The sequence below is a fragment of the Nycticebus coucang genome, chromosome 11 (genome assembly GCF_027406575.1).
Source record: "Nycticebus coucang isolate mNycCou1 chromosome 11, mNycCou1.pri, whole genome shotgun sequence".
NCBI lineage: Eukaryota > Metazoa > Chordata > Mammalia > Primates > Lorisidae > Nycticebus > Nycticebus coucang.
In genome coordinates, this window is record NC_069790.1 from 1,456,191 (window position 1) to 1,469,800 (window position 13,610).

A 13,610-nucleotide genomic window follows, 5' to 3' on the forward strand; every position below is an offset into this window, starting at 1 on the left:
AGGATGGACACTTTATATTTGTTAAAAGTAAAACTCAATATGATAATATTTCAATTATTAATATTTATGCACGCAACCAGAATGTGCCTCAATTTATATTAGAAACTCTAACAGACATGAGCAACTTGATTTCCTCCATTTCCATAGTAGTTGGAGATTTTAACACCCCTTTAGCAATGCTGGATAGATCCTCCAAAAAGAAGCTAAGCAAAGAAAATTTAGATTTAAACTTAACCATTCAACATCTGGACCTAACATACATCTACATAGCATTTCATCAAAACAAAACTGAATACACATTCTTCTTATCAGTCCATAGAACATACTCCAAAATCGAATACGTCCTAGGTCACAAATATAACCTCAAAAAATTTAAAATATAGAAATTATTTCTTACATCTTCTCAGACCACCATGGAATAAAAGTTGAACTCAATAACAACAGGAATCTGCATGCCCATACAAAAACATGGAATTTTTATCCTATGCTGAAGGATAGATGGGTTATAGATGAGATTAAGAAGGAAATCACCAAATTTTTGGAACAAAACAACAATCAAGACACAAACTATCAGAACCTCTGGGATACTGCAAAGGCAGTCCTAAGAGGGAAATTTATAGCACTGCAAGCCTTCCTCAAGAAAAACGGAAAGAGAGGAAGTTAGTAACTTTATGGGACATCTTAAGTAACTGGAGAAGGAAGAACACTCCAACCCCAAACCTGGCAGAAGAAAAGAAATAACCAAAATCAGAGCAGAATTAAATGAAATTGAAAACCAAAGAATTATACAACAGATCAATAAATCCAAAAGTTGGTTTTTTGAAAAGATCAATAAAATAGACAAACCTTTGGCCAATCTAACCAGGAAAAAAAGAGTAAAATCACTAATTTCATCAATCAGAAATGGTAAAGATGAAATAACAACAGACCCCTCAGAAATTCATAAAATCCTTAATGAATATTACAAGAACCTTTACTCACAGAAATATGAAAATCTGAAAACGACCAATTCTTGGAAGTACGCCACTTACCAAGACTTAGCCAGAATGAAGTGGAAATGTTGAACAGGCCTATATCAAGTTCTGAAATAGCATCAACTATACAAAATCTCCCTAAAAGTAAAGGCAATGACCAGATGGCTTTATGTCAGAATTCTCCCAAACCTTTAAGGAAGAACTAGTACCTATATTATTAAACCTCTTACAAAATCTAGAAAAAGAAGGAATACTACCCAACACATTCTATGAAGCAAACATCATCTTGATCCCCAAACCAGGGAAGGAACCAACAAGAAAAGAAAATTATAGACTAATATCACTAATGAATATTGATGCAAAAATACTCAATAAGATCCTAACAAACAGTATCCAACAACACATCAAAAAAATTATATACCACGACCAAGTGGGATTTAGCCCAGGCTCTCAAGGCTGGTTCAAAATACATAAATCTATAAATGTAATTCAGCACATAAACAAACTAAAAAATAAAGACCATATGATTCTCTCAATTGATGCAGAAAAAGTTTTTGACAATATCCAGCATCCAGTCATGATCATAACACTTAAGAAAATTGGTATAGAAGGGACATTTCTTCAATTAATAGAGGCCATCTACAGCAAACCCACAGCCAATATCATATTGAATGGAGTTAAATTGAAATCATTTCCACTTAGATCAGGAGCCAGACAAGGTTGCCCATTGTCTCCATTGCTCTTTAACATTGTAATGGAAATTTTAGTCATTGCAACTAGGGAAAAAAAGGCTATCAAGGGTATCCACATAGGGTCAGAAGAGATCAAACTTTCACTCTTCGCAGATGACATGATCATATATCTGGAAAACACTAGGGATTCTACTACAAAACTTTTAGAAGTGATCAAGGAATACAGCAATATCTCAGGCTACAAAATCAACACCCATAAATCTGTAGCCTTTATATATACCAACATAGCCATGCCGAAAAAACAGTCAAGGACTCTATTCCTTTCACAGTAGTGCCAAAGAAGATGAAATATTTGGGATTTTATCTAACAAAGGACGTGAGAGATCTCTATAAAGACAACTATGAAACTTTAAGGAAAGAAAAAGCTGAAGAGTTTAACAAATGGAAGAACATACCATGCTCATGGCTGGGAAAAATCACCATTGTTATAATAGACATTGTTATAATGTCTATACTACCCAAAGCAATATATAATTTTAATGCAATTCCTATTAAAGCTCCATTGTCATATTTTAAAGATCTATTCAGCTATTTAAAAAAATGGAGACTTTACATCTTTCGTATTAACCTGGATGGAAGTGGAAGACCTTATTCTCAGTAAAGCATCACAAGAATGGAGAAGCATGAATCCTATGTACTCAATTTTGATATGAGGACAATTAATGACAATTAAGTTCGTGGGGGGGGAGGAAAAGCAGAGAGAGGGATGTAGGGAGGGGGAGGGGCCTTGGTGTGTGCCACACTTTCTGGGGGCAAGACATGATTGCAAGAGGGACTTTATCTAACAAATGCAATCAGTGTAACCTGGCTTATTGTACCCTCAATGAATCCCCAACAATAAAAAAAGAAAAAATAATAATACTTTGTTTTATATGGAATCAGAAAAAACCTCGAATAGACAAAACATTACTCAGAAATAAAAAAAAGCAGGAGGAATCACGCTACCAGACCTGAGACTGTACTATAAATTGATAGTGATCTAAACAGCATGGTGCTGGCACAAAAACAGAGAAGTAGATGTCTGGAACAGAATTGAGAACCATGAGATGAATCCAGCTACTTACCATTATTTGATCTTTGACAAGCCAATTAAAAACATTCAGAGGGGAAAAGATTCCCTATTTAACAATGGTGCTGGGTGAACTGTCTGGTGATCTGTAAAAGGCTGAAACTGGACCCACACCTTTCACCATTAACTAAGATAGACTCTTACTGGATAAAAGATTTAAACTTAAGACATGCAACTATAAAAATACTTGAAGAAAGTGCAGGGAAAACTCTTGAAAGAATAGACCTGGATGAATATTTTATGAGAAGGACTCCCAGGCAATTGAAGCAGTATCAAAAATACATTACTGGGAACTGATCAAACTAAAAAGCTTCTGCACAGCCAAGAACATAGTAAGTAAAGCAAGCAGACAGCTCCCAGAATGGGAGAAAATATTTGCAGGGAATACCTCCGATAAAGGTTTAATAACCAGAATCCACAGAGAACTCAAACGTATTAGCAAGAAAAGAACAAGTGATCCCATCTCAAGGTGGGCAAAGGACTTGAGGTGAAACTTCTCTAAAGAAGACAGATGCACAATCTACAAACACATGAAAAAAAGCTCATCATACTTAATCATCAGAGAAATCCTAATCAAAACTACCTTGAGATATCACCTAACCCCAGTAAGAGTAGCCCCCATAACAAAATCCCCAAACCAGAGATGTTGGCGTGGATGCAGAGAAAAGGGCACACTTCTACACTCCTGGTGGGAATGCACACTAATACGTTCCTTTTGGAAGGATGTTTGGAGAATACTTAGAGATCTAAAAATAGACCTGCCATTCCATCCTATAATTCCTTTACTACGTATATACCCAGAAGACCAAAAATCACAATATAATGAAGACATCTGTACCAGAATGTTTATTGTAGCTCAATTCATAATTGCTAAGTCATGGAAGAAGCCCAAGTGCCCATAGACTCACGAATGGACTAGCAAATTGTGGTACATGTATACCATGGAATATTATGCAGCCTTAAAAAATGGTGGAGACTTTACCTCTTTCATGTTTACATGGATGGAGCTGGAACATATTCTTTTTAGCAAAGTATTTCAAGAATGGATGAAAAAGTATCCAATGTACTCAGCCCTACTATGAAGCTAATTTGTAGCTTTCACATGAAGGCTATAACCCAACTATAGCACAAGAATATGGGGAAAGGGCCAAGGGAGGGGAAGGGAGGGGGAGGTTAGGGTGGAGGGAGGATAATGGGTGGGGCCACACCCATGGTGCATCTTCGAATGGGTACAGGTGAAACTTAGTAAATGCAGAATACAAATGTCTACACACAATAACTAAGAAAATGGCATGAAGGCTACGATGAACAGTTTGATGAGAATATTTCAGATTGTATATGAAACCAGCACATTGTACCCCTTGATTGCACTAATGTACACAGCTATGATCTAATAATAAAAAAAGTAAATTATTTAAAAAAAGAAAAAATATATAAAGGACAGAATATTGAGATATTGAGATGCAAATTACGATAACTCTATCATAGACTCAAATGGAAAATATTTTTAGAAATTATCTTCCAGAATTATTTTTAAAGTCACTACAGTTTGAAAAAAGTCAATTTATTGTATTTAAGCATATGAAAGATTAAAGAAATAAGACCACAAGTTGTGTTATTTACATCCAAATTAAGGAAAAATTATGGACCGTTTTCAAGGTTGTCTGAAGTTGCCACTGTGTAAATCATTAATATGGATGAAATACTGGTTCCTTCTTTAGGATTGCATCCTCTCCCAGAGTGCTTTGAATTGAACTTCCACCTATATACTTGGTTTAAAAAGGAGGGGAGGGGAGCCATGTATTGAAAATTAAAGGTCTACTTTGCAAAATTCATCCTCCAGATTTGCAATAGCCATTTTCCAGTTTAGTGATCTGGTGATTTACGAGTTAGAATTATATTTGGCTTCAAATGACAGAAAGCCGAAAATAACAGTGGCCTAAATGAGATGAAAGTTTATTTATCACCCACGTCAAACAAATTTCCTCTCAGTCAGAGTGCAGAGTAGAGAATCACCATTCTCAAGGGGGAAAAGGTTTAACTGAGGGGTTTTGGTTCCTGCTAAGATCTCAAGAGGGCCAAAGGCCCAGGGCGCAGTGGGGTGGGGGGACCCTGTGGCTTGCAGAGCCGAGATGTCACCAGACCCTGCCCTGCAGGAACTCTGCCAGGGTGCAGTGTGGAGCTACTAGTCTCTGCAAGATAAGGCCAGGCTGAAATGGGGGGCAAGGAATCCTGACAAAGAACTTGCAGAGTCTGGAGCTGAGAGGTCACTCCGGCATCCCCAGGCGCTTGGGGGCCCTCCTTCGCTCTGGACTGACCCCTCTGACCCCCCCATCCCGGGTGACCACCTTTGGAAGAGGTCCCAGCACATCCAATCACTAGCAGCAGGTGGGGCAAGGGGACAAAGGGGCTCCAGCGTGTCCCCTGCGTGGTCTGCAGGCAGCTGCCCCCAATGGCCCTGTGCATGTCTATTCACGAGCACTTGGTGCAGGAGGAAGGACGTTCCAAACGCGGAGTCCGCACTGCAGCTGCGTGCGCAGCTTGGTTTCTATTCCATACAAAGAATTAGAGAAGGGACCCGACATTTAATCAGCCTGGTGCCTGCCAGAAACTGCTCTCGACCCTTGCTAACTTGCCCATTTAATTATCACAATTATGTCAAGTTGGGATTTTAACGCCTGTTCATGGAATGGTGAAATTTGGGGTAGGGCATAACATTGTAGGTTGGTCCCAAAAAGGCCATTTCAGTCTGAAAACATGTATACGTTTCTGGATTGAAAAGCCATCAGACTTCGTATTCAAAATGCTCAAGGACACAGTTTTTTATGAAAAGCTAAGAAGGAGGATTTACTGTTTTTGTAAAGTCTGACCCTGTCCTGGCACCTGCAGTCCCTGCGTGGGGTCCTGCTGGGCTTGCTCCAGCCACCTGCAGGCTCTGACACCCGGCTGCGCAGACCAGCTCTGACCCAGGTCGGTTCTTCAGCTCCTCTCCGTGGTCTCTGCCACCGTCCTCCTCGAAAAGTAAGTATTTTTCAAGTTTATGTAAATTGCTTTAAAATTACAGCTTTAAGATGGATACTTTAGTTTTATCTTCTAAGTTGATTGCTGAGTCAATTCCTTGTCAAAATTGTGAAGCTGTAGCTTATTTCAACATGTGTAATCATCGTTTTATTGAAATATTACATATATAGAGGAGAATGTATATGGAATAATTTAGTATGTATATTCTGCCTCTGATTTCTGTTTCTCAGGTTTATATTTGTGAGATATATCCATAGCAAATTTTTTTTGTTTGTTTTTCTCATTGCTGTATAAGAAGAGTATTATGATGTTCAACATACTTTATTCATTTTTAATATTCATACATATTGGATATTTTCAAATTTAGACCTATTCTAAGTTCCTGATTATGGTTGTTTGGGTAGCGGCCTTTAAACATTTCTATTCTAGAAACACATTTTTGTTGGGTCATACTGGCAGGGTGTGGAACCTGTTGCCTTCTGATTTCAAGGAGGCAAGAAAAGCTTCATCCTTAAGGGATTTGTTCTGTAAAATTTGGACTCATTCAAAGATTCAGAAGGCCACATGTGGTCTCCAGGCTGCAGGTTCCACACTCCTTGAACAAGCAAGTTAATTAATACCGTAATCGGAGGGTAGGCCCTGACAGACTGGTGTGGATGTGGGCAACTACAGGGGTCAGTGATCTTTCTTGTCAGTCAGGGAAGGTCACTAAACCTTCAAGCGTCAAAGAAGCATTCAGCTGGGGCTAATGGGACTTACGGAAACTTTAACTCAGTCATTTTCTTTTTTCTTTTTTTTTTTGTAGATACAGAGTCTCTCTTTACCGCCCTCGGTAGAGTGCCATGGTGTCACATGGCTCACAGCAACCTCCAGCTCTTGGGCTTACATGATTCTCATGCCTCAGCCTCCCGAGTAGCTGGGACTACAGGCGCCCGCCACAACGCCTGGCTATTTTTTTTTGTTGTTGCAGTTTGGCCAGGGCTGGGTCTGAACCCACCACCCTCGGTATATGGGGCCGGTGCCCTACTCACTGAGCCACAGGTGCCGCCCAACTCAGTCATTTTCAACCTGTGGGTCGTGACCCCTTTGTAACAATGAAAATACATCAGATATTTACATTACAATTCATAACAGTAGCAAAATTACAGTTATGAAGTAGCAATGAAAATAATTTTATGGTTGGGGGGTCACCCCAACATGAGGAACTGTTGTGGTGTTAGGAAGGTTGAGAACCACTGCAAGTGATCTGTTACAACAATGGGCTGTTATCATTCAATGGGCTAGCGTATTTTATTATGATCAGCTTAGAGTTGTTTCTCATATTGTGATCAAGTGTAAACTCCCATGCATTTGGTCAGCTGATCTTGGACAAGTGCACCTAGAATGTAGCCAGAAGAAAAGACAGTCCCTCCATAGACTGTGTTGAGAAGACCACCTGTCCACATGCAAAAGGACAGAACTGGATTTCTGTTTCATACCACACACAAAAATAAACTGAAATGGATTAAAGACTTAAACGTAAAACCTGAAACCACAAAAACTCAGGGAAAAATTTTCTTGGCGTTTGTCTAGGCAATGATATCTTAGTTAAATCCCCCAGAACACAGGCAACAAAAACAAAATAAACAAATGGACTTACATCAAGCTAAAATGTTTCTCTGCACAGAAAATGAAACAATTAACAGTGTGAAAAGACAGCATCCAAAATGGGAGAAAGAAATTCAAACTGTTAGAACTAAATATCCAAAATATATAAGGAACTCACACAATTTGACAGCAAAAGCACAAATAGCCTGATCTGTCTTCTCCCGGGGGTGCTCCAAGGAGCAAGACACAGCACCTGAACAAGCCAAAGACTTCCAATTTCCTTCCTAAGGGTCACTAGGAAGGGTGGATGAACAGGTGAGGATGTGGGTGTACGTATCCCAGCACACAATAAAACAAAAAAACACGTTATGTACTATGTTGGAAGGATTCGCAAAGGGAATGATATGTCTGTATCATTTTTAAGTTTATTGTATTTAATTTATTTTTAAAATGAAAAAAGAAAACTTAAGTGAATGTATACATAGATGTCTATGCACCTTTTTTTATGTCTTCCTAGAAGATATCCGGAAGGATCTACACAGGAACCAAGAACCCTGGCTGCCTTTAAGAGAGGAAGTGAGAGTAATTGGTGGGACCACACCGACGGTGCATCTTACAAGGGTACGTGTGACATTTACCAGGTGTGGAATATAAATGTCTTAACACAATAACTAAGAAAATGCTGTGAAGACTATGTTAGCCGGTTTGATAAAAATATTTCAAATTGTATAGAAAACCAGCACACGGTACCCCATGATTGCATTAATCTACACAGCTATGATTAAATTAAAAGAAAAGAATGGAAGTGAATGGGGAGCTTAACAGATTTGGGAGGAAAATTTTCACTGTGTACGTAACTGAATTTTAGCAATTGAAAAATATATTATGTAATAAAAAATTTAATCTTGGTCTTCTATTATAGTTTTCCTTTTCCTGTGTTTTGTGGGTTTGTGTCAATCAAGACTCAATGGAAAACATGCAGTTGCTCTATGGACATGATAGAATGAGGTCAATGTGTGGAAATAGACCCAAGTGGGAAAAATGAAAACACGAGTCTTGGTGCTGGCGAAGAAGACTGAATATTGGGAACATTTCGGTTCCTTCCTGATAGTCACTGAACAGAGACAGTTCTCTAAAAATTTGACAGGAATTTAATTTGATTTTTAAAATGCCTTTTAGAAATGCACCTGGGAAAATGAAAATAATAAAAAACAAACATTTTCAAAGTAAATCAGGAAATTAATTATATCCAATTGAAAAAATTAAAAACTTAACATTGAAATAGTTTGTAAAAATGTAAAAAAGGTAAGGAGTTGAAAATTATCTTGTTCTTTACTAAAAATGTTACATTTTATGTAATGATGGGGGTGTGGAGTAGATACTGCATATCATTGAAAAAAGTGGAAAACTCTTTATTGTTAAAATGATTTGGCACTTTTACACAAGATATTAAATCATGCCCCTATTTTCACACCCAAAATCAATGAAACAAAAACAACAAAAAAGGCAAAATGAAATAAATTCAGGACCAGATAGAGGATCATTTATATAAATGTTAAACTTTAGAAGTACCAAGAGGAAGTAGAATTTAATATAATAAAACTGTGAAAAAAATAGGGAAGTTTATCATTAGAATTGGCTGAGAAAATAGTGAAGCAAAACATGACCTTTTTAACATAAACATTTTTAAAATTATGTATACGTTAGTCACATGATCTGTAAATAAATATAGATTATATAAATAATTGTATATTTCTATATATTTTTTTATTAAATCATAGCTGTGTACATTGATATATTCCTGGGGCATCATTCACTAGCTTTACAGACCATTTACCAAGTTTCACATATACCCTTGTAAGATGCACCGCTGGTGTAATCCCACCAATCCCCTTCCCTCTACCCACCCCAAGTGCCCATCGATCTATTTCTATATTTTTAATTATAAGACAGAATATCAGGAATATATTCTCATCTAACATCAAATTAAAATGATAAAATAAACTCATATATTTTCCTATCATAATTCCAGAATGCCACTAACATTATGATAAAAACTTACAACTATTAATAAACTCAAAGCATCACTGAAAGAGAGGATGCCATATTTAAACCAGAAATCCTGAAGTTTTCGAGGAAATGAAAATCTGAGGGAATGTGAGAGACTACCATTACAAAACGGTAATAGCTGGAGTCCAGACCATGTGCGTCAAAAGAACCTTAAAACTCTGCAGAAACCAGCTCAGGAAGTCAGGCTGCAACCTCTCTGCAATTGGCACAGCCCTGGACCATGACTGACAGCCTCCTTGTGCTGTATCCTATCTGCGTGTCTATCTCAGGATCAACCAGAGAAAGCTAAATATACGCCTAACTCAATTTCAAAAGTGGTCTCATTTCTTGTTAGGTCACCTGCAGCTCGCCCTGCGAACAACTTCTGATAAAAACACACCTGCAGGCTCGATCCTCCTTTCTTTTAGCTATAAGTTGGTCCCACTCCCTGTCTGCCCTTGACTCTTTACAAATTACAGATGACTCCCGTTTCTATAGAAACTCTGAATAAGTAGCCTTTGCTTGTTCTTAATGCATTGGTCTTTTTTTCTACAGAAACTCCGAATAAATAGGCTTTGCTTGTTCTTAATGCATTGGTCTTCACTCATTCTACATATTATATTTGTACCTAGGGCCCTTTGGCAGGGAAATTTATAGCCCACCACTTAATTTCTAGAAAGTTGAAAATGGTTAAGAATGACTTTTGGGTTTTCCCCCGTTTTAGACCCTAGGTCATTCCAAGGTGTCCAGTTTGCCAGTATGCAAGCAAAACATTAACCCTTTCCACTCTTTTGGCAACATTTTTTCTTTTTTTATCTTCCGTGGAAAAAAAACAAAACAAAACAAAACCCTTTGAAGACTCTCATTTTGGATGTTGGCAATTGAGTGAGAAGCACAGTGACCTAACTAGTGTAGTATTCTAAATACAGTACATACTTAGAAATTTCCAAACTTTCTCAAATTAAATGAAGATACATTTTAAAAAGAATAAAAAAGGAGGGTGGTGCACGTGGCTCAAAGGAGTAGGGCACCAGCCCCATATGCTGGAGGTGGAGGGTTCAAACCCAGCCCCAGCCAAAAACTGCATTAAAAAAAAAAAAAAGGAGTACAGTGTATTAGACAGTTCTGTGGGGGTAGAAAAGGAAGCAATTTGTTGTTAAGAAAGGAACACGCTATTCTGGCTTTATCTCAGGCTGGGAAACCCACACAGATACTGTCCACCTTCCTGAGAGCTGATGGTCAGGTGCCCAGCACCCACACACAGGAAAAGGCATTCATGCTGCTTACTTTAAGTTAAAATAGATTATATTTTTCAGTATGGATGGACATTCAAAAATTAGTAGATATTTGAGGAAAAGGAAATACAAGGAAAAATGATCTGGGAAATGAAAATGTCAGAGAAGCGAGTCATCGGAGTCTGACCCAAGATGGAAATGAAACTTTGTTCCTGGCGCTGTGGTGTGGGGAATACTCCTCAGCAGAGCTGGTATACATGGGCCAAACTCTGAGTGTCATGGGCGAGGAGCTGCAACAGGGCCTTTGGTTTTATTTTAAAATTAGATTCAAAGAAAACATTTTCTGTTGTAAAGAAATGTTAAGCTGCGTAGTTCCCACCGTAGGAGCAGAGTGAGAAGCGGTATTCACACTGTATTTGAAGTCACGCTTTCACAGCGTTTCTCTCTAGAAATGCTTCTTTTCCCATCTTTGTGGGTATCCTACCTCCTGGTCTTCCCGACAAACCACAGTCTGCTCTTCCTCAGGCTCCCTGGGCTGGGCTCCTCCTTGCCCAGGTCTTTCTGTGTTCCTGTTTGAGAATGGGGAAATTTTAAATAAATATATGAATATCCCTTCAAAAAGTCAGTAGTCTAATGAGAGGAAAATTAGGAACTGAATCAGCTGGTGCTCAGAGCAGCTGCGGTCCAGTCCGGGAAGCAGACCCACTCTGTGTGGCCAGAGTAGGAGATTTAGTCGAATGTTTAGCCGCTGTGCAAGGTGGGGGCGGCAAGACGTCTTTGGAAGCAGCTGTGGGCTTGTCTTTTTGTGGCCTGAGGTTTCTGTAGGACTCTTCCACCGTGGTCAGGAAGAAAAGCTGGGCAGAAGGAAATGGCGAGCAAGCACAACTTGGAACCTGCTAGGATAAACCAGACCCTTACCTGCCTCTTCTCACTTGCAATTTCAATTACATGGGTCCCTTGCAGGATTAGCTGTAAGAATGCTTGCCCTTGGTCCCTGGACAGTTAAACAGGAGGCCAGGGGCAGGAGTAGGGTCTGCAAGGGGAGCTGGCACTCCAGACAGACACCCCAGCTGTGGTGGAGATATCTGCCTTGACCTCCAGAGTGCAGAGGCAGCCTCCTCTGAACTCCTGCCTTCCAACACCTGCACCTTTCCACTGTGGCTAGACCCTGACCGAGAGCCACACAGGGAAGGGTGTCCCTGGAAATGTAGTGCCAGCCTAGCACAAAACCACCACTGTTTCCAAATATTCTTTACCAATGTGTTACAAATCACTTTCTGCATAAATAAGAAATCGGAAAGAAATACTTTGTTTATAAAGTAGGAGGCTAAATAATGAATTAATGTATAGACTGAACAGGAAAGAAAAGTACGATTAAATAGCACCAGGCTGTGTTCTTTGTCATCAGCAACAACTTTCTCTGGTGTGCTCCCTGGTACTCTGTAAAAAGAGGCGGGGGAGGGGTCCCTTTTAAAGTGTGAGGCTCAGAGCCAGTCTCCCTTTTTCTGAAAGGAAACTCAAATTTCTCTGTAATAATGTCAACATAGTGAAACACATTTTTGATAATTCCAGCAGGTCTCAGTGTAGGGTGCTGTGGTGACGCCTGATCCAGACGCAGTCTTCTCCCACTGTGCCCTCCGCCAGCTCACTGTGCTGGCTCTTCTATCCCGCACCCTGGGCACAGGGGTCCGCACCCCATGTCACCCCACCTGTGCTTGATGCTGACATCGCCACACACTTAACCTTGCGGCCTGAGCAATATTTCCTTCTGTGCCCTGATTTTCTAACACATGAAACTATGGTAAGAATGACATACACTTGCTGAGGCTGCTGTGAAGGCGGAGTGCTGAAGGGAATCAGTGTCAGGGAAGCCCTCCCTGGGGGGCAGCTGGGACTCTTAACTGCCGACCCGGAGCTGACCCTTCTCTGTGCCTCTCTGTTAGAACTCAGCAGAGCATCCTATGTCCAGCATGGCTGCTAAACTGAACATCTTTGTGTTCAGGTACATTTTTGCAATCCCAAACTAAACGAAGAATACTTTGGACAGTTCTGAACCGATTTGTAAGTCAGTCTGTATATCTTTGACATCAGGACTCTTCTCACGGTTTAATTACTCTAAACATCTGAACATTCCCTAGTGTACTTTGTTGCTTTGAGCTCTGGGCATAAATGCCCCCAAACACTCTCTGGAAGTTTTGTCAGCACCTTGAATGTAGTAGTTTTAAATGAAAGCACGATTAGCACACCTTCCGTGTGACGTTTTCTTCCAGTTCAGTACGGGACACTGTCCGGTGGTTCACTGAGAGGCTGGACTAATGCAGAGACCTCCGTCCTGTCATCCTCCTGCCCTCACCCTGCTGACCTCTGTCAGTGCCCTCTTCCAGATTTATAACAGTCTCTTTATTGGCTGCTTAATATTATCAATAACACATGTCCAGTTTATTCCAGTCTTAACCAAAATTTGCCTGAAATCTGTCCCATCTTTTCCATGCCTTTCCTTGCCATGACACTTTGAGTTGTGGTAATGACTTTGGCATCCGAAGTTTTCTTTTCCTCACTTACTTTCATGATTAATCAAAATTAAGTGTGTTTATGTTTCCTATCCAACTACTACAACAGTTGTTTCCAGAGCCAGCCACATGCTGTTTATGTCTAATTTCCGTAGATGACTCTTTAGCCTTTTCTTCACTGAGAGCTGTTTGTGTTGAGAGACTCCGCACCCCGATCTTCTCCCTGGGCCTCCGTCCTTCTCTCCCTCGTCCCTCTCTTCTTTCTCACTTTTCCCCTCCTTCTTTCCCTCTTTTTCCCTCCTTCTTTCCCTTTTCCTTTTTTCTCTTTTTTTCTTCATTCTCAGCCTCTGTTTTAGCAATTCTTGATCCTACGGAAAGATGAATTTTCCTCTCGTTCTTTCCTTGGTCTTGCT